A 23,387-nucleotide genomic window follows, 5' to 3' on the forward strand; every position below is an offset into this window, starting at 1 on the left:
TCGGGTTGGGAATTAAAATCGCTCGCCATTACGGAAATAAATTGAGTCCTATTGCGGCAAGCACTTTCGACTCAACTGTATTTATAGGACTACATTAGTTCCAACACTACATACGTAAGCAGCAACTAAAAAAAATGATTTATGTTCCACGAATCAGAATCGTATTCATTAACATTATAAATAGGAATTTGTCAGAGACTGACTCACACGCTGTTGTTAATAAAGCGCTGAACATGTGAGCTGCACAACGTGTTTAGCTGTACAGAGCCAGATACACACTATACAGTTTCATTTATTTCTCACGTATCATAGTCCAGTGCAACAGTAAATAAACTCCTGGAGATCGTCATTTCCGGTTACGGCTGACAACAAGTTTTCTTGCTTGCCATTGGAATTTTCGAGTAACTATCATTATCCAATATACATGTCCGCCCATGGTAGCTGAGTGGTCAGCGTGACGGACTGTCATACCTAACGGCCCGGGTTCGATTTACGGCTGGGTCGGAGATTTTCTCCGCTCAGGGACTGGGTGTTGTCCTTATCATCATAATTTCATCCCCATCGACACACAAGTCGCCGAAGTGGCGTCAACTCGAAATACGTGCACCAGGCGAACGGTCTACCCGACGGGAGGCCCTAGCCACACGGCATTTCCATTTCCAAATATACAATCATGCTCATAAATTAAGGAAAATTGCAGAATGTGGTGCCACACAACGTGGCACTACACAAAACTGGCGCTAATAGCATACGCACATAGGGAACATACATGACACAGATCTGTACGTCCACAGTATTGGTGATAAGTTGAGAAAACCGTCCCGAAACACATGTGCTACAAAACGCCACTCTTTCCTACGCATGTACCCGGACATCAATATGGGATATGATCACCATGCATACGTTCACAGGCCGCACAACGGGTTGGCATACTCTGGTACAGGTGGTCGAGCAGCTGCTGGGGTATAGCCTCCCATTCTTGCACCAGTGCCTGTTGGAGCTCCTGAAGTGTCGTAGGGGTTTGAAGACGTGCAGTGATACGTCGACTGAGAGTATCCCAGACGTGCTCGATGGGGTTTAGGTCTGGTGTCTGGTTCCTGATTCACGCCAGATGAAAACCCGGCGAGAATCAGTGTTCAGACTATACCTGGACTCGTCCGTGAACATAACCTGGGACCACTGTTCCAGTGACCATACACTGTGTTCTTGACACCAAGCTTTACGGGCTCTCCTGTGACCAGGGGTCAGTGGAATGCACCTTGCAGGTCTCTGGGCGAATAAACCATGTCTGTTCAGTCGTCTGTAGACTGTGTGTCTGGAGACAACCGTTCCAGTGGCTGTGGTAAGGTCCCGAGCGAGGCTACCTGAAGTACTCCGTGGCCGTCTGTGGGCACTGATGGTGAGGTATCGGTCTTCTTGTGGTGTTGTACACTGTGGGCGTCCTATACTGTAGCGCTGGACACGTTTCCTGTCTGCTGGAAGCATTTCCATAGTCTTGAGGTCACACTTTGTGGCACACGGAGGGCCCGTGCTACGACCTGCTGTGTTTGACCAGCCTCCAGTCGCCCTAGTATTCTACCCCTCATGACGTCATCAATATGTGTTCTTTGACCCATTTTCAACACACAGTCACCATTAGCACGTCTGAAAACGTCTGCACACCTACTCGCTGCACCGTACTCTGACATGGCTGGCTCTGAGCACTATGGGACTTAACATCTTAGGTCATCAGTCCCATAGAACTTAGAACTACTTAAACCTAATTAACCTAAGGACATCACACACATCCATGCCCGAGGCAGGATTCGAACCTGCGACTGTAGCAGTCCCGCGGTTCCGGACTGCAGCGCCTAGAACCGCACGGCCACCGCGGCCGGCTTACTCTGACGTGCACCAACACACCTCTGCGTATGTGGACTGCTGCCAGCGCCACCGTGCGACGACCACAGGTCAAATGCACCGCATGGTAATACCGCGAGGTGATTTAAACCCGCAAACCGTCCGCCAGAGCGTTGTTTCACCATGTATCAGCATTGTACTTAATTTATGAGCATGAGTGTACAAATGGACGCTATACCGCACATTACACTGAGGTGACAAAAATCATGCGATAGCGATATGCACATATACAGATAGTGGTAGTATCGCGTACAACAAGGTATAAAAGGGCAGTGCATTGGCGTAGTTTCCATTTGTACCCAGGTGGCTGATGTGGAAAAGTGTCCGACGTGATTACGGCCCCACGACGGGAATTAACGGACTTTGAATGTGGGAATGGGGCTGGAGCCAAACGCATTGGACATTCCATTTAGGAAATCATTACGGAATTCAATATTCCGAGATCCACATTGTCAAAAGAGCACCGACAATACCAAATTTCAGGCATTAGCTCTTTACCTCTCACCACGGTCAACGCCGTGGCCGACGGCCTTCACTTAATGACCGAGAGCAGCGGCATTTGCGCACAGTTGTCAGTGCTAACAGACAAGCAACACTGCACACGAAATAACCGCAGAAATCAATGTGGGAGTACGAAGAACGTGTCCTTTAGGACAATGCGGCGTTAATGAGCTATGGAAGTAGACGACCGACGCAAGTGCCTTTGCTAACAGTACCACAGCGCCTGCAGCGCCTTCCTAGGCTCGTTACCATAACGGTTTGACCCTTTATGGCGGGAGAACAGTGGCCTGGTCAGACGAGTCCAGATTTCAGTTGGTAAGAGCTGAAACTGGATTTCGAGTGTGACGCAGACGTCACGAGGCCGTGGACCCAAGTTCACCAAGGTACTGTGCGAGCTGGTGATGGCCCCACAGTGGTGTGGGCTGTGTTTGCTTGGAATGGGCTGGGTGTCTGGTCCAGATGAACCGACCATTGACTGGAAATGGTTATCCAATAATAAAATACTTACAGCCTTTTTTAGTTTTATTTGTTAGGCGACCAGTTTCGGCATTACATTATGCCATCTTCAGGCCTGCATATATCGAGTAACCCTCGTGTTACAAACCAATGCAGCTCTGTCAACTGGTATTCTGAAGATTTTTTTTTCCCACGGGCGCGTCCGCTTCTTGTACAGCTGTCCAGAAAAGTTATACAAAAGTAGTTATTATTAAATATTAAATTATTGCATAGGAATCTGACGTCATGCAGTTGCAATAGGCGCGGACGGCATTGAAGAACACCTGCTTTCGTAGTCAAAACCCTTCTTCGATGTGGACCGAATACAGAGTGCCGTATAAATATCAGAGGGTAAGGTAGGGAGCGCCATACTTGCTTTCCCACATTCGAAATCGGTGAGGAAAGGTGTATTCGGAAATCGCCGACTAGAAAGTAGGGCACGTATTAAGACATCAGGGAATCACTTACGTGGAACTGGGGAGAGCTGTAGAGGGTATAATCTGTATAGGAAGACAGAGACTGGAATAAGAACAACAAATAACTGACGACTTTGGGTGCAAGTGTCACTCTGATATGAAGAGGTTGGCACAGGAGAGGACATGGGTGGTCGCCACAGACAAGTTATAAGACTTTTGCCACCCCCCGCCCCCCAACAAAAAAAGAAAAAATTTTTCATTGCCATGGATTGGATCCGTCCATGTAGTTCACATACCACCCACCATGTGTTGTTACCCGCATTCATTATGTACAATTGATAAAGGCAATAACATGAAACTGTAATTCCAATCAATAAAGCTTGTCACAGCCATAAGCGTAAAATATCACCTCCAAAAGTTACATCACGACTGTGGACTCATGCCTCATCAAACTTTTGTACAATATGAATCAGTAAATATAGAAAGACGTACGTCTATTTCTACCCTGGCTTGCTCCATTTTAACACTACTTTCTCTTGCCAAACTTTATGTTGTTGTTACTCTCAGCATGTAAATATTAGCTGTCTTGACGATGCTCAGTGATAAAAATTTCGATGCTCGGTGATAAAAATTTCGTGGGGTGTCGCTCAAATAGCACCTTCCTTCAGACGCGACTTTTAGACGTGTTAATGGAATGATGTTAGTTTTTGCATGTTTTAGTATTACTAAGAGTGCTGAAGTATGAAAAGCATTAGAACATATGATTTCCATTGTCTTTTTAAGTTAACCAAGGCACAAATATGTTAACATGTAATATTATCCACATTAGTGGTCCCCAATCTTTCTTAGACCATTACCCCTGACTGCAATCAGAGTGTTGACACTTGTTACGAAACATGCTTATCCTTTATTACTCGTCTCGACTGTGGCGCTTGCTTGACCTGCACACTGCAACCCCATTTAAAATTAAGCAAGTTCAGATGTGTGCACTATGCTGAGTGGCTGTCAATCAGTTGATTGCAGCATTCCTTACTTCTGAAGTGGCATAAATTGGACGACTTCAGGCTGTTAATGCTTTGTGTCTAACCACTCGAATAATAATAATAATAATACCGTATACAGGACTATAGTAGCCTTATGTAGTTACTACTGTGTTGTGCTGACAGTTAATTAATTTATCTGTTTCGAAGCGAGGAATGAAGCAATTTCTGCACTACTGTAGGTCTATCTACAACTTGGAGAAGAAGTTTTCTTGAGATATTTAGCATTTGTTACGTATGTATCTCACTTTTATCGTCATCGATGTACGGGACAAAGCGCAAGATATGTATGTAGTGGGTGGACTATGTGAAGAACCTGTAACCTCCACTGCATTAATGCTACTAATTGAGGGAAGTAATTATTGATAACTTATATAATCGATATTAGAGTATTAAAAAATTGTAATAATTCTATTGATCTCTTGACAATAATTGACAGAAGCAGAATCGAATCGCTTAGTTTTTACCCCTCAGAAAATTTCAAATGGCTCTGAGCACTATGGGACTTAACTTCTGAGGTCATCAGTCCCCTAGAACGTAGAACTTCTTAAGCCTAACTAACCTAAGGACATCACACACATCCATGTCCGAGGCAGGATTCGAACCTGCAACCGTAGCGGTCGCGCGGTTCCAGACTGTAGCGCTAGAACCGCTCGGCCACCCTTGCCGGCACAGAAAATTCCATTTCACGCCTCAGGGGGTAATTACCTAAAGGTTGGAAACCACTGATCTACATCATGCGCATTCTATACCTCTTTAGAAGTTATTTGCCGATGTCACTATCACAAACAGATTATTATTATAATTATTATTATTATATTAGTATTAACTGGTCCCATGTACCACACACCTGTTTTTCCTTTCCTTGTATTATTTTTTTTTTTTTTGGCGGCAAAATTTGGCAACTAATCCCAAACAATGAAATGTGTGAGGTCTTCTACAGGAGTACTAAAAAAGTTTCAGTGTGAGGTCCTCCACAGGCATACTAAAAAGGTTTCGTTACGTTTCTGTTACACGACAGATCTCACAAATTTAAAGGTTGTCGATTCCACTAAATACCTGGGGATTGCAATCACGAGCAAATGTTGTGGGAAAGGCGAACCACAGACTGCGTCCTTGTAGCAGATGCCACAGGTCTACTAAAGAGTTGGCCTACACTGCGCTTATCCGTTATCTTCTCGAGTGTCGCTCCCACCTGCAGGGAAAAAGGAATTACCACCGTAACGAAATAACAGAGATCAGAGCTTGCACGGAAAGATTTAGGTTCGTTCTTCCCACTGTTATTCGAGAGTGGAACTGTCAAGAAATAGTGTGACAGTGGTTGTATGTACCCTCAGCCAAACACTTAATTTGAACTGTACAGTTGTCGAGTATGCAGCATCTCATTCCACCATCGATTAGCTTGGTCCAGATGGCTAATCGGAAAACAAGACTAAGTTAGTGGAAGTGCTTAGCGTTCAGTGATATATGACCTTGAGAGAAAGATACTGTTTCGGCAGAGACTATGTAGTAATTCGTGGGGGTTCGTTGTCTCTAAGGTAGCGTAATGGTCTGAATACGTCAGCTCGATGTCCTAGAGGTGACCTAGCCAACTGCAGGCGTATGAAGCGCTGTTTATGGAGGACACGAACCGATGTCTCTGAGTAAGTAACAGGAACAGAGAATAAGCCGCTCGTTACCAGGTCGATGCAAGTTCTCCCGCAGAGATGCGCTCCGCTCTGCACAGCATTCACTGACGCACGACTGCAGCAGTTAGAGAAAAAGGTACAAAGGGTAGACCTTAACGACTGGCCGACATGAGAAGAGGGAAGGGCGCAAAGGTTAGCACGCTGCACTCAAAGGAACGAGGTTAAAAGTCCCTTCTCTCCACTCAGGATTAGATTTCCCGTATGTGTTCTCACATCTGTACTACGTAGTCCATGGTACGGAGTGCGGTGGAGGGTGTTTCTACATCTACATCTACATCTACATCCACCTGACGGTGTGTGGCGGAGGGTACCCTGAGTACCTCTATCGGTTCTCTCTTCTATTACAGTCTCGTATTGTTCGTGGAAAGAAAGATTGTCGGTATGCCTCTGTGTGGGCTCTAATCTCTCTGATTTTATCCCCATGGTCTCTTCGCGAGATATACGTAGGAGGGAGCAACATACTACTTGACTCCTCGGTGAAGATACGTTCTCGAAACTTCAACAAAAGCCCGTTCCGAGCTACTGAGCGTCTCTCCTGCAGAGTCTTCCACTGGAGATTATCTATCATCTCCGTAACGCTTTCGCGATTACTGAATGATCCTGTAACGAAGCGCGCTGCTCTCCGTTGGGTCTTCTCTATCTCTTGTATCAACCCTATCTGGTACGGATCCCACAATGCTGAGCAGTATTCGAGCAGTGGGCGAACAAGCGTACTGTAGCCTACTTCCTTCGTTTTCGGATTGCATTTCCTTAGGATTCTTCCAGTGAATCTCAGTCTGGCGTCTGCTTTACCAACGATTAATTTTATGTGGTCATTCCATTTTAAATCACTCCTAATGCGTACTTCCAGATAATTTATGGAATTAACTGCTTACAGTTGCTGACCTGCTATATTGTGGCTAAATGATAAGGGATCTTTCTTTCTATGTATTCGCAGCACATTACACTTGTCTACATTGACATTCAATTGCCATTCCCTGAACCATGCGTCAACTCGCTGCTGATCCTCCTTACGTTGTAAGGTGGCTATATTTTCGCACCTTACAAGCACTCATCTATATACTTTGCCGCGATTTACAACCGGAATTAGGTATCATCTAGTAGGTTGTACATCGTATACATGAACATTTAAAGAAGACTGACATTGTCACGTACACCTTGTAAATAATTGTTAACGCTTATTGCATGAAAGGTGACGGAGTGTCTTTATTATCAAAACGGCGTAATGAATGATTGCCTATACTATCAGAGGTTGGAACGTCAGTGGAAATGAAACGGCAGGCGTAACTCAAACGCGTAATAGGACCCTCAGCATTTTCAGAGTCAAGCTCCAAGCGATGGGTTGATTAAACAGCTCGTGACGAAGCGCGTAACTCTTCTACATCTACATCCATACTCCGCAAGCCACCTGACGGTGTGTGGCGGAGGGTACCTTGAGTACCTCTATCGGTTCTCCCTTCTATTCCAGTCTCGTATTGTTCGTAGAAAGAAGGATTGTCGGTATGCTTCTGTGTGGGCTATAATCTCTCTGATTTTATCCTCATAGTCTCTTCGCGAGATATACGTAGCAGGGAGCAATATACTGTTTGACTCTTCGGTGAAGGTATGTTCTCGAAACTTTAACAAAAGCCCGTACCGAGCTACTGAGCGTCTCTCCTGCGGAATCTTCCACTGGAGTTTATCTATCATCCCCGTAACGCTTTGTATCTACCGTATCTCCTTTATTAATCCTACTTGGTAAGCGTCGCAGAGCAGCGAGGAGTCCTCAAGAACCGCTCGAACGAGAGTTTTGCAAGCTACGAATTACGTGGGTGAATTATATTTACTGAGAATGCTTCCACTGAATTGTAGTCTAGCATCTACAGTCTCTAACAATTAGTTTTATGTGGTCGTTCCACTTCAAACCGCTCCTGGTGGGTAGTACCACATATTTTAAGGTTGCGATTGTTCTCAGTCATGTTCGTCGATTCTCTCTATCGCGTACACAAGTTATAAAAGGGGCAATGCGTTGGCGGAGCTGTCATTTGGACTCAGGTGACTCATGTGGGAAAAGGTTTCCGGGGTATTAGTGGCCGCACGACGGGAATTAACAGACTCTGAACGCGAAACAGTACTCGGAGCTAAACCCATAGGATACCCCATTTCGGATATCGGCAAGGAATTCAGTATTCTAAGATCTACAATATCGAGAGTGTGCCGAGAATACCTAATTTCAGGCATAGCCTCTCACCACGGACGACACAGTGGCCGACGGTCTTCACTTAACGACCAAGATCAGCGACATATGCATAGAGTTGTAAGTGCTAACAGACAAGCAACATTGCGTGGAATAACCTCAGATGTGGGACGTACGACGAACGAGTTCGTTGGGACACAGCAGCGAAATTTGGCGTTAATGGGGCTATGGCCTTTGCTAACCTCACAACATCGCCTGCAGCACCTGTCCTGGGCTCGTGACAGTATCGGTTGGACCTTAGGCAACTGGAAAACCGTAACCTGGTCAGATGAGTCCCGATTTCAGTTGGTAAGAGCTGAAGGTAGGGATCAAGTGTGGCGCAGACCGCAAGAAACCATGGAGTCAAGCTGTCAACAAGGCACTGTGCAAGCTGGTGTTAGGTCCACAACGGTGTGGGTTGTGTTTTGCCTTCGGTCCCACTGAACCGGCCACTGACTGGAAATGGTTTTTTCGGCTACTGGGAGATCATTGGCAGCGAAACTAAGATAGAATTTTTATGGATGACGACGCGCCCTGTCACGGGGTCACAGCTGTTCACGATTGGGTTGAAGAACATTCTGGACCATTCGAGAGAATAATTTGGCCACCCAGTTCGTCCGACACGAATCCCGTCGAAAATTGATGGGACGTAATCGAGAGGCCAGTTCGTGCACAAAATTCTACACTGGCAACACTGCCGCAATTATGGACGACTATAGAGGTAGAGTTGTATACATGGAAGAACCCTGGACATACTAAAAGGTATCAGATAGATTATATAATGGTAAGACAGAGATTTGGGAACCAGGTTTTAAATTGTAAGACATTTCCAGGGGCAGATGTGGACTCTGACCACAATCTATTGGTTATGACCTGTAGATTAAAACTGAAGAAACTGCAAACAGGTGGGAATTTAAGGAGATGGGACCTGGATAAACTGAAAGAACCAGAGGTTGTACAGAGTTTCAGGGAGAGCATAAGGGAACAATTGAAAGGAATGGGGGAAAGAAATACAGTAGAAGAAGAATGGGTAGCTCTGAGGGATGAAGTAGTGAAGGCAGCAGACGATCAAGTAGGTAAAAAGAAGAGGGTTAGTAGAAATCCTTGGATAACAGAAGAAATATTGAATTTAATTGATGAAAGGAGAAAATATAAAAATGCAGTAAATGAAGCAGGCAAAAAGGAATACAAACGGCTCAAAAATGAAATCGACGGGAAGTGCAAAATGGCTAAGCAGGGATGGCTAGAGGACAAATGTAAGGATGTAGAGGCTTATCTCACTAGGGGTTAGATAGATACTGCCTACAGGAAAATTAAAGAGACCTTTGGAGAGAAGAGAACCACATGTATGAACATCAAGAGCTCAGATGGAAACCCAGTTCTAAGCAAAGAAGGGAAAGCAGAAAGGTGGAAGGAGTATATAGAGAGTCTACACAAGGCCGATGCACTTGAGGACAATATTATGGAAATGGAAGAGGATGTAGATGAAGATGAAATGGGAGATACGATACTGCGTGAAGAGTTTGACAGAGCACTGAAGGACCTGAGTCGAAACAAGGCCCCCGGAGTAGACAACATTCCATTGGAACTACTGACGGCCGTGGGAGAGCCAGTCCTGACAAAACTCTACCATCTGGTGAGCAAGATGTATGAAACAGGCGAAATACCCTCAGACTTCAAGAAGAATATAATAATTCCAATCCCAAAGAAAGCAGGTGTTGACAGATGCGAAAATTACCGAACTATCAGTTTGATAAGCCACAGCTGCAAAGTACTAACACGAATTCTTTACAGACGAATGGAAAAACTAGTAGAAGCCGACCTCGGGGAAGATCAGTTTGGATTCCGTAGAAATACTGGAACACGTGAGGCAATACTGACCTTACGACTTATCTTAGAAGAAAGATTAAGGAAAGGCAAACCTACGTTTCTAGCATTTGTAGACCTAGAGAAAGCTTTTGACAATGTTGACTGGAATACTCTCTTTCAAATTCTAAAGGTGGCAGGGGTAAAATACAGGGAGCGAAAGGCTATTTACAACTTGTACAGAAACCAGATGGCAGTTATAAGAGTTGAGGGACATGAAAGGGAAGCAGTGGTTGGGAAGGGAGTAAGACAGGGTTGTAGCCTCTCCCCGATGTTATTCAATCTCTATATTGAGCAAGCAGTAAAGGAAACAAAAGAAAAATTTGCAGTAGGTATTAAAATCCATGGAGAAGAAATAAAAACTTTGAGGTTCGCCGATGACATTGTAATTCTGTCAGAGACAGCAAAGGACTTGGAAGAGCAGTTGAACGAAATGGACGGTGTCTTGAAGGGAGGATATAAGATGAACATCAACAAAATCAAAACGAGGATAATGGAATGTAGTCGAGTTAAGGTGGGTGATGCTGAGGGTATTAGATTAGGAAATGAGACACTTAAAGTAGTAAATGAGTTTTGCTATTTGGGGAGCAAAATAAGTGATGATGGTCGAAGTAGAGAGGATATAAAATGTAGACTGGCAATGGCAAGGAAAGCGTTTCTGAAGAAGAGAAATTTGTTAACATCGAGTATAGATTTAAGTGTCAGGAAGTTATTTCTGAAAGTATTTGTATGGAGCGTAGCCATGTATGGAAGTGAAACATGGACGGTAAATAGTTTGGAGAAGAAGAGAATAGAAGCTTTTGAAATGTGGTGCTACAGAAGAATGCTGAAGATTAGATGGGTAGATCACATAACTAATGAGGAAGTATTGAATAGGATTGGGGAGAAGTTAGTGGCACAACTTGACCAGAAGAAGGGATCGGTTGGTAGGACATGTTCTGAGGCATCAAGGGATCACCAATTTAGTATTGGAGGGCAGCGTGGAGGGTAAAAATCATAGGGGGAGACCAAGAGATGAATACACTAAGCAGATTCAGAAGGATGTAGGTTGCAGTAGGTACTGGGAGATGAAGAAGCTTGCACAGGATAGAGTAGCATGGAGAGCTGCATCAAACCAGTCTCAGGACTGAAGACCACAACAACAACAACAATAGAGGTAGATGACTTATACCGACGTGTTGAGTCCGAGCCAAGTCGAGATGCGGCACTACGCTAGGCAAAAGGAGGCCTTTCACGATATTAGGTGGTATCCCATGATTTTTGCCACCTCAGTGTATATGAGTACTAGCTCTTCGCCACGGCTTCGTACGGATAGGAGTTGGCATCTCCAGCCGACTACTTGTCTGACGTAGAGGTAATAAATTATATATACAAACTTTCATTGTGAAGCAGTCTGTCTGTTAGTGAAGACCGTATCAAAATCCGTACAGTGGTTCCTGAGATAATCGTTCATTTACGGACCGGAAATGGCGGGGGGATACTTTAATTTATAATACGTAAAGTTATGCTAGAAACGAAAATCATCCCCATCATGACTTCAAAACGGATGGCATGCAATATGGTAGTTCTCAGAACAATTTCAGTGAGCATACTTTGCGGCAGTTTTTGGGTATTCACAGCACATAAAATTTATTGTTATAACTTTTCTTTATCTTTGTACAAAATCTTCGCAAAAAGTTTGAAACTACTGCACCAGAAATTTTATGGCGCCGAGAGTGTTCAGCTTTTAATGGTTTCCTACTTCTGTCATCACGGTTGACCTGTATTCAGTTTTTGACGGGTTATCTGCTGGGCCGTTTTACCATTAAATCAGATGACACTCATTGACTACTCCACGTCCGAAGTCACTGAGCTCCTTAACCGGCCCATTCTGCGTTTACTGCTTCTCTAATGACGACACAATAATCCCCGCCTCCTTTCATGTTGGCGGGTCCGACTCTCATGACATCTTGTGGTCAGTTTCGCATTAGGTAGGGGAGTACGGTTACTTTTAATCGGATTGTGTATCCCGTCATGTATAGTTGTCATACTGATGCCTTAGAGCGCTGAGGTATTCTATCTGTAAATGGCTGGATGCTTTTTATTGAAGATAACACAATATGAATGGAATGATGGCTACCCCCCCCCCCCCCCCAACCACCCCTCCTCCCCGAAACTAATGATCTGGAAAGATTGTAGAACACACACACGCGATTTTGGATGTATAGTGTAATAAACTGCCACAAATATCATCAAGTACTCTTGTTCACGCTTTGTGTATTCAGTTGACACTTTGGGGGAAAAAAAACCTATTTTAAGTCCGACAACAATGAAAAGAACATTTCAAAATGTAGTTAGCGGTTTTGACCAGGTGAGCGGAAATCATGAGGCCGTCTAAAGGCATTGTACTGATGTTGACAAGGCAACGGAAACTTTTCTACACTACCTGCAACATGTACATTTAGACACTGTATCATGAAGACGAGTGGCTGGTCGAGACCAACTGAAATGTGTCTTTGTTACCACAAGAGAATAAACGAATACAATTGATATTCGAGCCAGATGTTTCGCAGAAAGCACAAAATTATTTCGATTGTACGAGTAGGCTCTAAAGGGGAGATAAACTGGTGCAGCTTGTATCCAGATGGAAGCTATGGCGTCGTCCAGAGTTTGTGGCGGTTGCGACTCAGAGCGCGATTGTGTGTAAGGAACGCCGGGACTCACCAGACTGCAGCGAGGGCGGACCTAAGGGCCATGTCGCTCCAGTAGACGTTCATCACAGACTGCTCGCTGCTGAAGAGTGACTCCGCGGTCGACGGCGCCCCGGCGTCTACCCAGCGGCGGCGGTGATCTCGTGGATTTGGGAGTGCATTGTCTGCGGCCGACGACCCCAGAACCTCAGCGACATCTCGAACGCCCGTTTTATCTCGCTGTCCTTCAGCGTGCATCGAGCATTACAGCGAAGCAAAATACCACTGTTTGCGCAGTACGTCGCTCTGACGTTAGATGGAGCAATAAGGACCTTTCCTGAATTCCTGCATCCATGTTTACAGGCGGTTTTCTTTTTTTTTTTTCCTCCCGTGCCAACCTCGTCATCTCAGAATAGCACTTGCAAAAAAAAAAAAAAAAAAAAAAAAAAAAAAAAAAAAAAAAAAAAAAAGTTCAAATGGCTCTGAGCACTATGGGACTTAACTTCTGAGGTCATCAGTCCCCTAGAACTTAGAACTAATTAAACCTAACTAACCTAAGGACATCACACACATCCATGCCCGAGGCAGGATTCGAACCTGCGACCGTAGCGGTCGCGCGGTTCCAGACTGTAGTGCCTAGAACCGCTCGGCCACCCGGCCGGCCATAGCACTTGCAATCTAAGTCCTCAGTTATTTGCTGGATGTGTTCCAATCCCTGTCTTCTCCGACAGGTTTTACCGTGTACAGCTCCCTCTAGTACCATGAAAGTTATTCCCTGATGTCTTAACAGATGTCCTATCATCCTGGCCCTTCTTTTGAGTGTTTTCCATGTATTTCTTTCCTCTCCGATTATTCGCAGAACCTCCTCATTCTACATCTACATCTACGTCATTACTCTGCTATTCACAATTAAGTGCCTGGCAGAGGGTTCAGTGAACAACCTTCAAGCTGTCTCTCTACCGTTCCACTCTCGAACGGCACGCGGGAAAAACGAGCACTTAAATTTTTCTGTGTGAGCCCTGATTTCTCTTAATTTATCGTGATGACCATTTCTCCCTATGTAGGTGGGTGCCAACAGAATGTTTTCGCAAACGGAGGAGAAAACTGGTGATTGAAATTTCGTGAGAAGATCCCGTCGCAACGAAAACCGCCTTTGTTTTAATGATTGCCACTCCAATTCACGTATCATGTATGTGACACTATCTCCCCTATTTCGCGATAATACAAAACGAGCTGCCTTTCTTTGTACTTTTACGATGTCATCCGTCAGTCCCACTTGATGCGGATCCCACACCGCACAGCAATACTCCAGAATAGGGCGGACAAGCGTGGTGTAAGCGGTCTCTGTTGTAGACCTGTTGCACCTTCTAAGTGTTCTGCCAATGAACCGCAGTCTTTGTTTTGCTCTACCCACAATATTATCTATGTGATCGTTCTAATTTAGGTTATTTGTAATTGTAATCCCTAAGTATTTAGCTGAATTTACAGCCTTCATATTTTTGTGACTTATAGTGTAATAAAAATTTAGCTGATTTCTTTTAGTACTCATGTGAATAACTTCACACTTTTCCTTATTCAGGGTCAATTGCCACTTTTCGCACCATACAGATATCTAAATCATTTTGCAAGTCGTTTTGATCATGTGGTGACTTTACAAGACGGCAAATAACAGCATCATTTGCAAACAATCTGAGACGGCTACTCAGATTGTCTCCTATGTCGTTAATATAGATCAGGAACAATAGAGGGACTATAACACTTCCATATTAGTCCACCTAATTTTCAACACTGGTCTGCATTACCATATCTCAGATGCTTCTATTCTCTTCTGTTCTCGTTTTCCCACAGTCCATGTTTCACCAACATACAGCGCTGTACTCCAAACTTACATTCACAGAAAATTCTACCTCTCTTGGCCAGGAACGCCCTCTTTGCCAGCGCTAGTCAGCTTTTTATGTCCTCTTGCTCATCCCACCATGACTGATTTTGCTGCCTAGGTATCAGAATTCCATAACTCCATCGTCTTCGTTATCACCAGCCTTTATGTTAAGTTTCTCGCTGTTCTTATTTCTGCTACTTCTCATTACTTTCGTCTTTCTTCGATTCATTACCGAGCGAGATGGTGCAGTGGTTAGACACTGGACTCGCATTCGGGAGGACGACGGTTCAATCCCGCGTCCGACCATCCTGATTTAGGTTTTTCGTGATTTCCCTAAATCATTCCAGGCAAATGCCGGGATGGTTCCTCTGAAAGGGCACGGCCGATTTCCTTCCCTAATCCGATGAGACCGATGACCACGCTGTCTGGTCTCCTTACTCATTAGACTGATCATTCCGTTCAGCACATCCTGTACTTCTTCTTTACTTTCACTGATGATAGCAATGTCGTCAGCGAATCTTAACATTGATATCCTTTCACCTTGAATTTTAATTCCACTCTTGAACCTCTCCTTTATTTCCGTTACTGCTTCTTATGACTACATCCCTGTCTTACACCCTTTTAATCCGAGCATTTCGTTGTTGGTCATCCTCTCTTATTATTCCCTCTTGGCTCTTGTACGTATTGTATATTACCCGTCTCTCCCTATAGCCTACCCCTATTTTTCTCAGAATTTCGAACATGTTACACCATTTGACATTGTCGAACGCTTTTTCGAGGTCGACAAATCCTTTGTACGCGTCTTGATTTTTCTTTAGTCTTGCTTCCATTAACAACCGCAACATCAGAATTACGTCTCTGATGCCATTACCTTCCACCAGAATTACTCGGCCCATCGTCCTCATCATCATCATATGATGTACTTCATTAATTGATGTTTCGTCGGGGGTTGTCCTTCTTGTTCATCTTGCGTGCCTTATTTTCCATGTCTGTTTAGGTCAGCCCTCCTAGTGTTGTTACATCACTCTGAACGTATTTATGTCTTCAGGACGCAGACCCATCGTTTTCAGGTAGCTCTTTAGGATCCTGAACTATGTTTGCGTTGTGCGTTCTGTGCCTCTTTCGAGTTCTTTCACGTCAAGTACTAATCTTTTCATTTGAACAGTGAAAATGGAAAACGTTTTAAGTTCAAATGGTTCAAATGGCTCTGAGCACTATGGTACTCAACTGCTGTGGTCATAAGTCCCCTAGAACTTACAACTACTTAAACCTAACTAACCTAAGGACATCACTCACATCCATGCCCGAGGCAGGATTCGAACCTGCGACCGTAGCGGTTGTGCGGTTCCAGACTGTAGCGCCTTTAACCGCTCGGCCACTCCGGCCGGCAAAACGTTTTAAGTGCAATTTTTTTTTCAAATGACGCGTTTTCATTGCTATTGCGTTCTCGATACTCTGTAGCATGTCCCTAGACTTGATTCAGATGCCAAACCATGGAGAAAGTTTTTCATACAAGCGGTAATATATGGCGCGTGTTCCTTGTGCTAAGCCTATTTCCCTCTGGAGATTCAAAATTTAAAAGATATGAGAAATGGTTTTTTCACTACTATTAAACTAGTCAAAAACGTAATGCAAAATTTCTGTACTCGGATTATCGCAAAAAATAGTGCCTCGTAATAATGGCACGTTAAGAAATATTTTCTTATTGTTATTTTGCCTAAATCTGACATTTTTAAGACCATGGCCGTGTACAAAATGCAAGTAAAGCTACCGTCAATAATGCTATTAACACTCAAAGAAAAAAGAAAAAAAAACACACACACACACACACACACACTCGAGACGCGCGTTGTGGCCGCGCGGTTTGAAGCGCCATGTCACGAATTGCGCGGCGCCTGTGTAAGTCTATGGACAGATGACCTCAGCAGTTTGCTCCCTTAGGAATTCACACACATTTGAACATTTTGAACAAAAAAACGACGCATAACGACGGACTTATCCGAATGGGACGGAATCGTACCTGTTCAAGCAAACAAATCATTACAGTTTCAGAGGAATTGGACGATGTATCCAAGAGAAAGAGCTTCACAAATTGAGCAAGTCAAGAACACGTTGGTCCCATTGAAGCCCTTGTATAAGCAATTATCCAGCTTGACAATGATTGACAGAATGTCACATGGTCTCCTGATGGATATCGTGTCGAGATGAATTCTGTCTAATATGTGATCGTCAAAATCCCGTGCTATTTGGAGTGTCCTGCCCATAATTCTCTAAACGTTCTCAATAGGGAAGAGATCCAGCGACCTTACTGGCTAAGATAGTGTTTGGCAAACACGGAGACAAGCGGTAGAAACTCTGCAGTCGGGCATTATCTTGCTTAAATGTAGCCCAGGAAGGCTTGCCATCAAGGGTAACAAAACGGGGCGTAGAATATTGACAACGTACCGTTGTTTGTGCTGCAAAGGTACCGCGGGTGACAACTATACTACTGGCCATTAAAATTGCTACACCAAGAAGAAATGCAGATGATAAACGGGTATTCATTGGACAAATATATTATACTACCCCATTTGGGTGCATAGATCCTGAGAAATCAGTACCCAGAACAACCACCTCTGGCCGTAATAACGGCCTTGATATGCCCGGGCATTGAGTCAGACAGAGCTTGGATGTCGTGTACAGGTACAGCCGCCGATGCAGCTTCAACACGATACCATAGTTCATCAAGAGTAGTGACTGGCGTATTGTGAGGAGCCAGTTGCTCGGCCACCATTGACCAGACGTTTTCAGTTGGTGAGATATCTGGAGAATGTGCTGGCCAGGCCAGCAGTCGAACATTTTCTGCATCCAGAAAGGCCCGTACAGGACCTGCCACATGCGGTCGTGCATTATCCTGATGAAATATGGGGTTTCGCAGGGATCGAATGAAGGGTAGAGCCACGGGTCGTAGCACATCTGAAATGTAACGTCCACTGTTCAAAGTGCCGTCAATGCGAACAAGAGGTGACCGAGACGTGTGACCAATGGCACCCCATACCATCACGCCGGGTGATACGCCAGTATGGTGATGACGAATACATGCTTCCAATGTGCGTTCACCGCGATGTCGCCAAACACGGATGTGACCATCATGATGCTGTAAACAGGACCCGGATTCATCCGAAAACACGACGTTTTGCCATTCGTGCAGCCAGGTTCGTCGTCGAGTACACCTTTGCAGGGGCTCCTGTCTGTGATGCAGCGTCAAGGATAACCACAGCCACGGTCTCCGAGCTGATAGTCCATACTGCTGCAAACGTCGCCGAACTGTTCGTGCAGATAGTTGTTGTCTTGGAAACGTTTCCATCTGACTCAGGGATCGAAACGTGGCTGCACGATCCGTTACAGCCATGCGGATAAGATGCCTTTCATCTCGACTGCTAGTGATACGAGGCCATTGGGATCCAGCACGGCGTTCCGTATTACCCTACTGAACCCATCGATTCCATATTCTGCTAACAGTCGTTGGATCTTGACCAACGCGAGCAGCAATGTCGCTATAGGTAAACCGCAATCGCGATAGGCTACAATCCGACCTTTATCAAAGTCGGAAACGTGATGGTACGCATTTCTCCTCCTTACACGAGGCATCATAACAACGTTTCACCAGGCAATGCCGGTCAACTGCTGTTTGTGTATGAGAAATCGGTTGGAAACTTTCCTGATGTCAGCACGTTGTAGGTGTCGCCACCGGCGCCAACCTTGTGTGAATGCTCTGAAAAGCTAATCATTTGCATATCACAGCATCTTCTTCCTGTTGGTTAGATTTCGCGTCTGTAGCACGTCATCTTTGTGGTGTAGCAATTTTAATGGCCGGTAGTGTAAAAGGATGCTGCTATGAAACTCGTAGTTGTCGGATCGTATAGTGGCTGACAAATAGGACTGGTATTCCACCGCTGTCCGGGCCACCACCAGAGACGTTTTCGGCCTGGAATCTTATCGACCGGCGTCAGACTGGCCTCAGTGATAAGTCTCGGTTCGAACTGAGCCCCGATGACCAGTGAATACGTGTCTGGAGACGCCCTGAACAGCGGTGGAATATCAGAATATCAAGCTGACTGTCGACCGCCGTACGGCCCGACAACCACAGTGATGGTCTGGTGCGCCGTTTAGTTTCGTAGCAGGATGTCTTTGGATATCATCCGCGACACCCTTTCAGCACAGGGCTACATCGACGATAACAACGCCCCCTTTTATTACCTTTCATGGCAAGCCATCCTGGGCTTCCATTTCAGCAAAGTAATGCCCGCCAGCACACGGCGAGAGTTTCTGCTGCTTGTCTTCGTGCATGCAAAATCATACCTTGGCCAGCAAAGTCGCCGGATCTCCCCCCAACTCAAAACGCGTCGACCATTATGGACAGGGCCCTTCACCAAATCGGGATTTTGCGATCTGACGCGCCATTTGGACAGAATTTCGAGCGATATCCCTCAGGAGGACATTTAACCACTCTACAAATCAATGCCAAGTCGTAGTAATGCACGGTAAATCATCGAGTAGATCAGAAGTGATACCTGGCGTTCCGCAAGGTAGTGTCATGGGCCCCCTGCTCTTCCTGATTTACATAAATGATCTAGGGGCTCATTAGAGCAGCCCCCTTAGATTGTTTGCAGATGACGCTGTAATTTACCGTCTAGTAAATTCATCAGCCGATCAATTCCAATTACAAAATGATCTAGAGAGAATTTCTGTATGGTGCGAAAAGCGACAATTGGCACTAAACAAAGAAAAGTGCGAGGTCATCCACATGGATACTAAAAGAAATCCGATAAATTTTGGGTATACGATAAATCGCATAAATCTAAGGGCTGTCAATTAGACTAAATACCTAGGAATTCATTTACGAGCAACTTAAATTGGAAAGACCACATAGATAATATTGTGGGGAAGGTGAAGCAAAGACTACGCTTTGTTGGCAGAACACTTAGAAGATGCGACAAACCCACTAAAGAGACAGTCTACATTACACTTGTCCGTTCTCTGCTGGAATAATGCTGCGAGGTGTGGGGTCCTTACCAGGTGGGATTGACGGAGAACATCGAAAAATTGCAAAGAAGGGCAGCTCGTTTCGTGTTATCGCGCAATAGGGGCGAGAGTGACACTGATACGATACGCGAGTTGGGGTGGCAGTCACTGAAACAAAGGCGGTTTTCTTTGCGGCGAGATCTATTTACGAAATTACAATCACCAACTTTCTCTTCCGAATGCGAAAATATTTTGTTGACACCCACCTACGTAGGGAGAAATAATCATCATAATAAAATAGGAGAAATCAGAGCTCGAAAATGGTTCAAATGTCTCTAAGCGCTATGGGACTTAACATCTGAGGTCATTAGTGTCCTAGACTTGGAACTACTTAAACCTAACTAACCTAAGGAGATCACACACATCCATGCCCGAGGCAGGATTCGAACCTGCGACCGTAGCAGTCGCACGGTTCCGGACTGAAGCGCCTAGGACCGCAGATGACTCCTGTTAGTGGCCACTTCAACCGCCCATTGTTTACCAGCGGAAGCTGTGACTACTGTTACCGATCCGAGGAGCTGGTGTTTGGTGTTACGAGGGCCTTGTCCAGATGTAGAACTGGCGACCGTTCGTGAGAAGCTGCAGTACATAGGCACCGTTTTGGTGTTATTGCTTTCTAGCGCCGTGCACCATACATTAAGGCTGAATTGAATTTCTGGTGGAGATTCTGCTAGTACAAATTTGCCGTTAATATATAAAAGTGTCCATCGTCATATCACCTACATTATCAACTGATATTTAGTCAGGTGCCGTCTGTGACTGATTTATAGGCAATGGTACTTTAATAATCGCCACGCCACCGTCACTCGCAATATTTAATTCTCCCACTTTTGTCCAATGCATTTCATAACTAAAACTCCATACCCAAGGAAGTGTTTTGGGCATTGCAACTGCTTAACTCTTTCAGCCCCAATAGTATGAAAGAATATATAATTTTAAAATTTTTCCGCAAATTAACCTTTAGTATCATAGTAAGCAACGAATACAACGAGATGTTGACATAAATTTAACAATCATTTGTTTTAAGAACATGATTTCACTCTGGAATCACTGGGACATACTGTTTTCAAGCAGCCTTCATTTCATGTTATATCTTTGAACGAAATTTCCATTTTGCCTAGACACAATACCACACCTCGAAACTTCTATGATATCATAATGGCTAATGAATTTATATATAATTACAAATTTTGTGAAAGTACATACTGCCCTAGGGGCTTCGTGTCGAAACCACTCATAAAAGCATGAGTGCACACTCATCTCTTGTTTGCCGGCCGCAGTGGGCGAGCAGTTCTAGGCGCTTCAGTCTGGAACCGCGCGACCGCTACGGTCGCAGGTTCGAATCCTGCCTCGGGCATGGATGTGTGAGATGTCCTTAGGTTAGTTAGGTTTAAGTAGTTCCAAGTTCTAGGGGACTGATGACCTCAGCTGTTAAGTCCCATAGTGCTCAGAGACATTTGAACCGTTTGAATCATCGCTTGTTTCAAGCGAAAAGCACTGTTATTTCAAAACAAAATTTAAACAATGGAGGTTTGAAGCAGAAACCATTGGTTATCAAAGGGTTGAGCACGTTGCATTGCTTGAAGCGTAACTAAAAATGTGGAAGTTCTCCAATGATGTAGAAGACTAACACTTCCTGGTCACATGAAGATGATAAAATGAAGCATATGTAACGCCGAAAAACGACATTGTGGTCCTTACGAATGGAGTTGTGGCTCTGAAACGCTTTGGACTACAGTGTGGTTCAAAATGGTTCAAATGGCTATGAGCACTATGGGACTTAACATCTGAGGTCATCAGTCCTCTAGATCTTAGAACTACTTAAACCTAACTAACCTAAGAACATCACACACATCCATGCCCGAGGCAGGATTCGAACCTGCGACCGTAGCAGTCGCGCGGTTCCGGACTGAAGCGCCTAGAAACTCTCGGCCAACACGGTCGGCGGACTACAGTGTGAGTTGAACGAATTTGAATCATATTGCAATTAAATGATCTTAATTTTTTAATTTACTTTTTACGTTAAAATAGGACGCTTAGTTGTAGTCTGAGGGAAATTCATTCTTTCAGATCATCATCTGAATTACGATCGCGGTTTCATCAACGATGGAAAGTCTAAGTATAAAATATTGTGACTGACGATAGCGTATTAACAAAAATACAGGGTGATTCAAAAAGAATACCACAACTTTAAAAATGCGTATTTAATGAAAGAAACATAATATAACCTTCTGTTATACATCATTACAAAGAGTATTTAAAAAGGTTTTTTTCAGTCAAAAACAAGTTCACAGATGTTCAATATGGCCCCCCCCCCCCCAGACACTCGAGCAATATCAACCCGATACTCCAACTCGTTCCACACTCTCTGTAGCATATCAGGCGTAACAGTTTGGATAGCTGCTGTTATTTCTCGTTTCAAATCATCAATGGTGGCTGGGAGAGGTGGCCGAAACACCATATCCTTAACATACCCCCATAAGAAAAAATCGCAGGGGGTAAGATCAGGGCTTCTTGGAGGCCAGTGATGAAGTGCTCTGTCACGGGCTGCCTGGCGGCTGATCCATCGCCTCGGGTAGTTGACGTTCAGGTAGTTACGGACAGATAAGTGCCAATGTGGTGGCGCTCCATCCTGCTGAAATATGAATTGTTGTGCTTCTTGTTCGAGCTGAGGGAACAGCCAATTCTCTAACATCTCCAGATACTGTAGTCCAGTTACAGTAGCACCTTCGAAGAAAAAGGGCCGTCCAGAACTTTTCCCTTTGCACAAACACCCTTTCTCTGTAAACTGTTTATACCAACGTTTAATACACCACCTATCAGGAGGTTTAGCACCATACTTCGTTTGAAATGCACGCTGAACTACTGTCGCCGATTCACTTCTGCCGTACTCAATAACACAAAAAGCTTTCTGTTGAGCGGTCGCCATCTTAGCATCAACTGACGCTGACGCCTAGTCAACAGCGCCTCAAGCGAACAAATGTACAACTAAATGAAACTTTATAGCTCCCTTTATTCGCGGACAGATAGTGCTTAGCTCTGCCTTTTATCGTTGCAGAGTTTTAAATTCCTAAAGTTGTGGTACTCTTTTTGAATCACCCTGTATTACGGAACTTGGTGTAAATCCTTCCGTCTGGTTTTCGTCTTCAGTGAAGGAACTGGGGTATGGCAGCAGGGGTGCGTGCTTTGGGCGCCGCTTCTACGGGAAAGCAGTTTTGTGATGGGTGGAAAACTGAGGGACGCGAAAAGGGAAAGGAGAAGACTGAGGGATAAGTAGAGGTTGTGGTGGTGGCGGTAAGAAGAAGTAGTACAAGAAGTAGAGGAAGAACAAAGATACTAAAATGAAAAGAGGGCAGAGATGTGTGGAAGGAGATCACGTGGAGACTCGGATTGCGCGGTGTTGAGAAACAGTCCCGTAAGATCTGCTTCCTTGGTACGGATGCGCCTGTTTCTTGCTACAAGACGGAACCGCTCTTTTTACGCCAAATGTGCTAACGAAACGGAAGTGTAAAGAGTATATTTTCGTTTGTTGTTTCTTGAACACGAATTTGCGTTGATCGAAAATGAAACAGAGAAAAAGGAATAACAAGCAATGTGACTTTGCATCGCGCGTTGTTCCGTGTTTTAAACTGTATTATAACGGACCTACACTTTC

Source organism: Schistocerca americana, chromosome 2 (genome assembly GCF_021461395.2).
Source record: "Schistocerca americana isolate TAMUIC-IGC-003095 chromosome 2, iqSchAmer2.1, whole genome shotgun sequence".
In the NCBI taxonomy this organism is placed as follows: domain Eukaryota; kingdom Metazoa; phylum Arthropoda; class Insecta; order Orthoptera; family Acrididae; genus Schistocerca; species Schistocerca americana.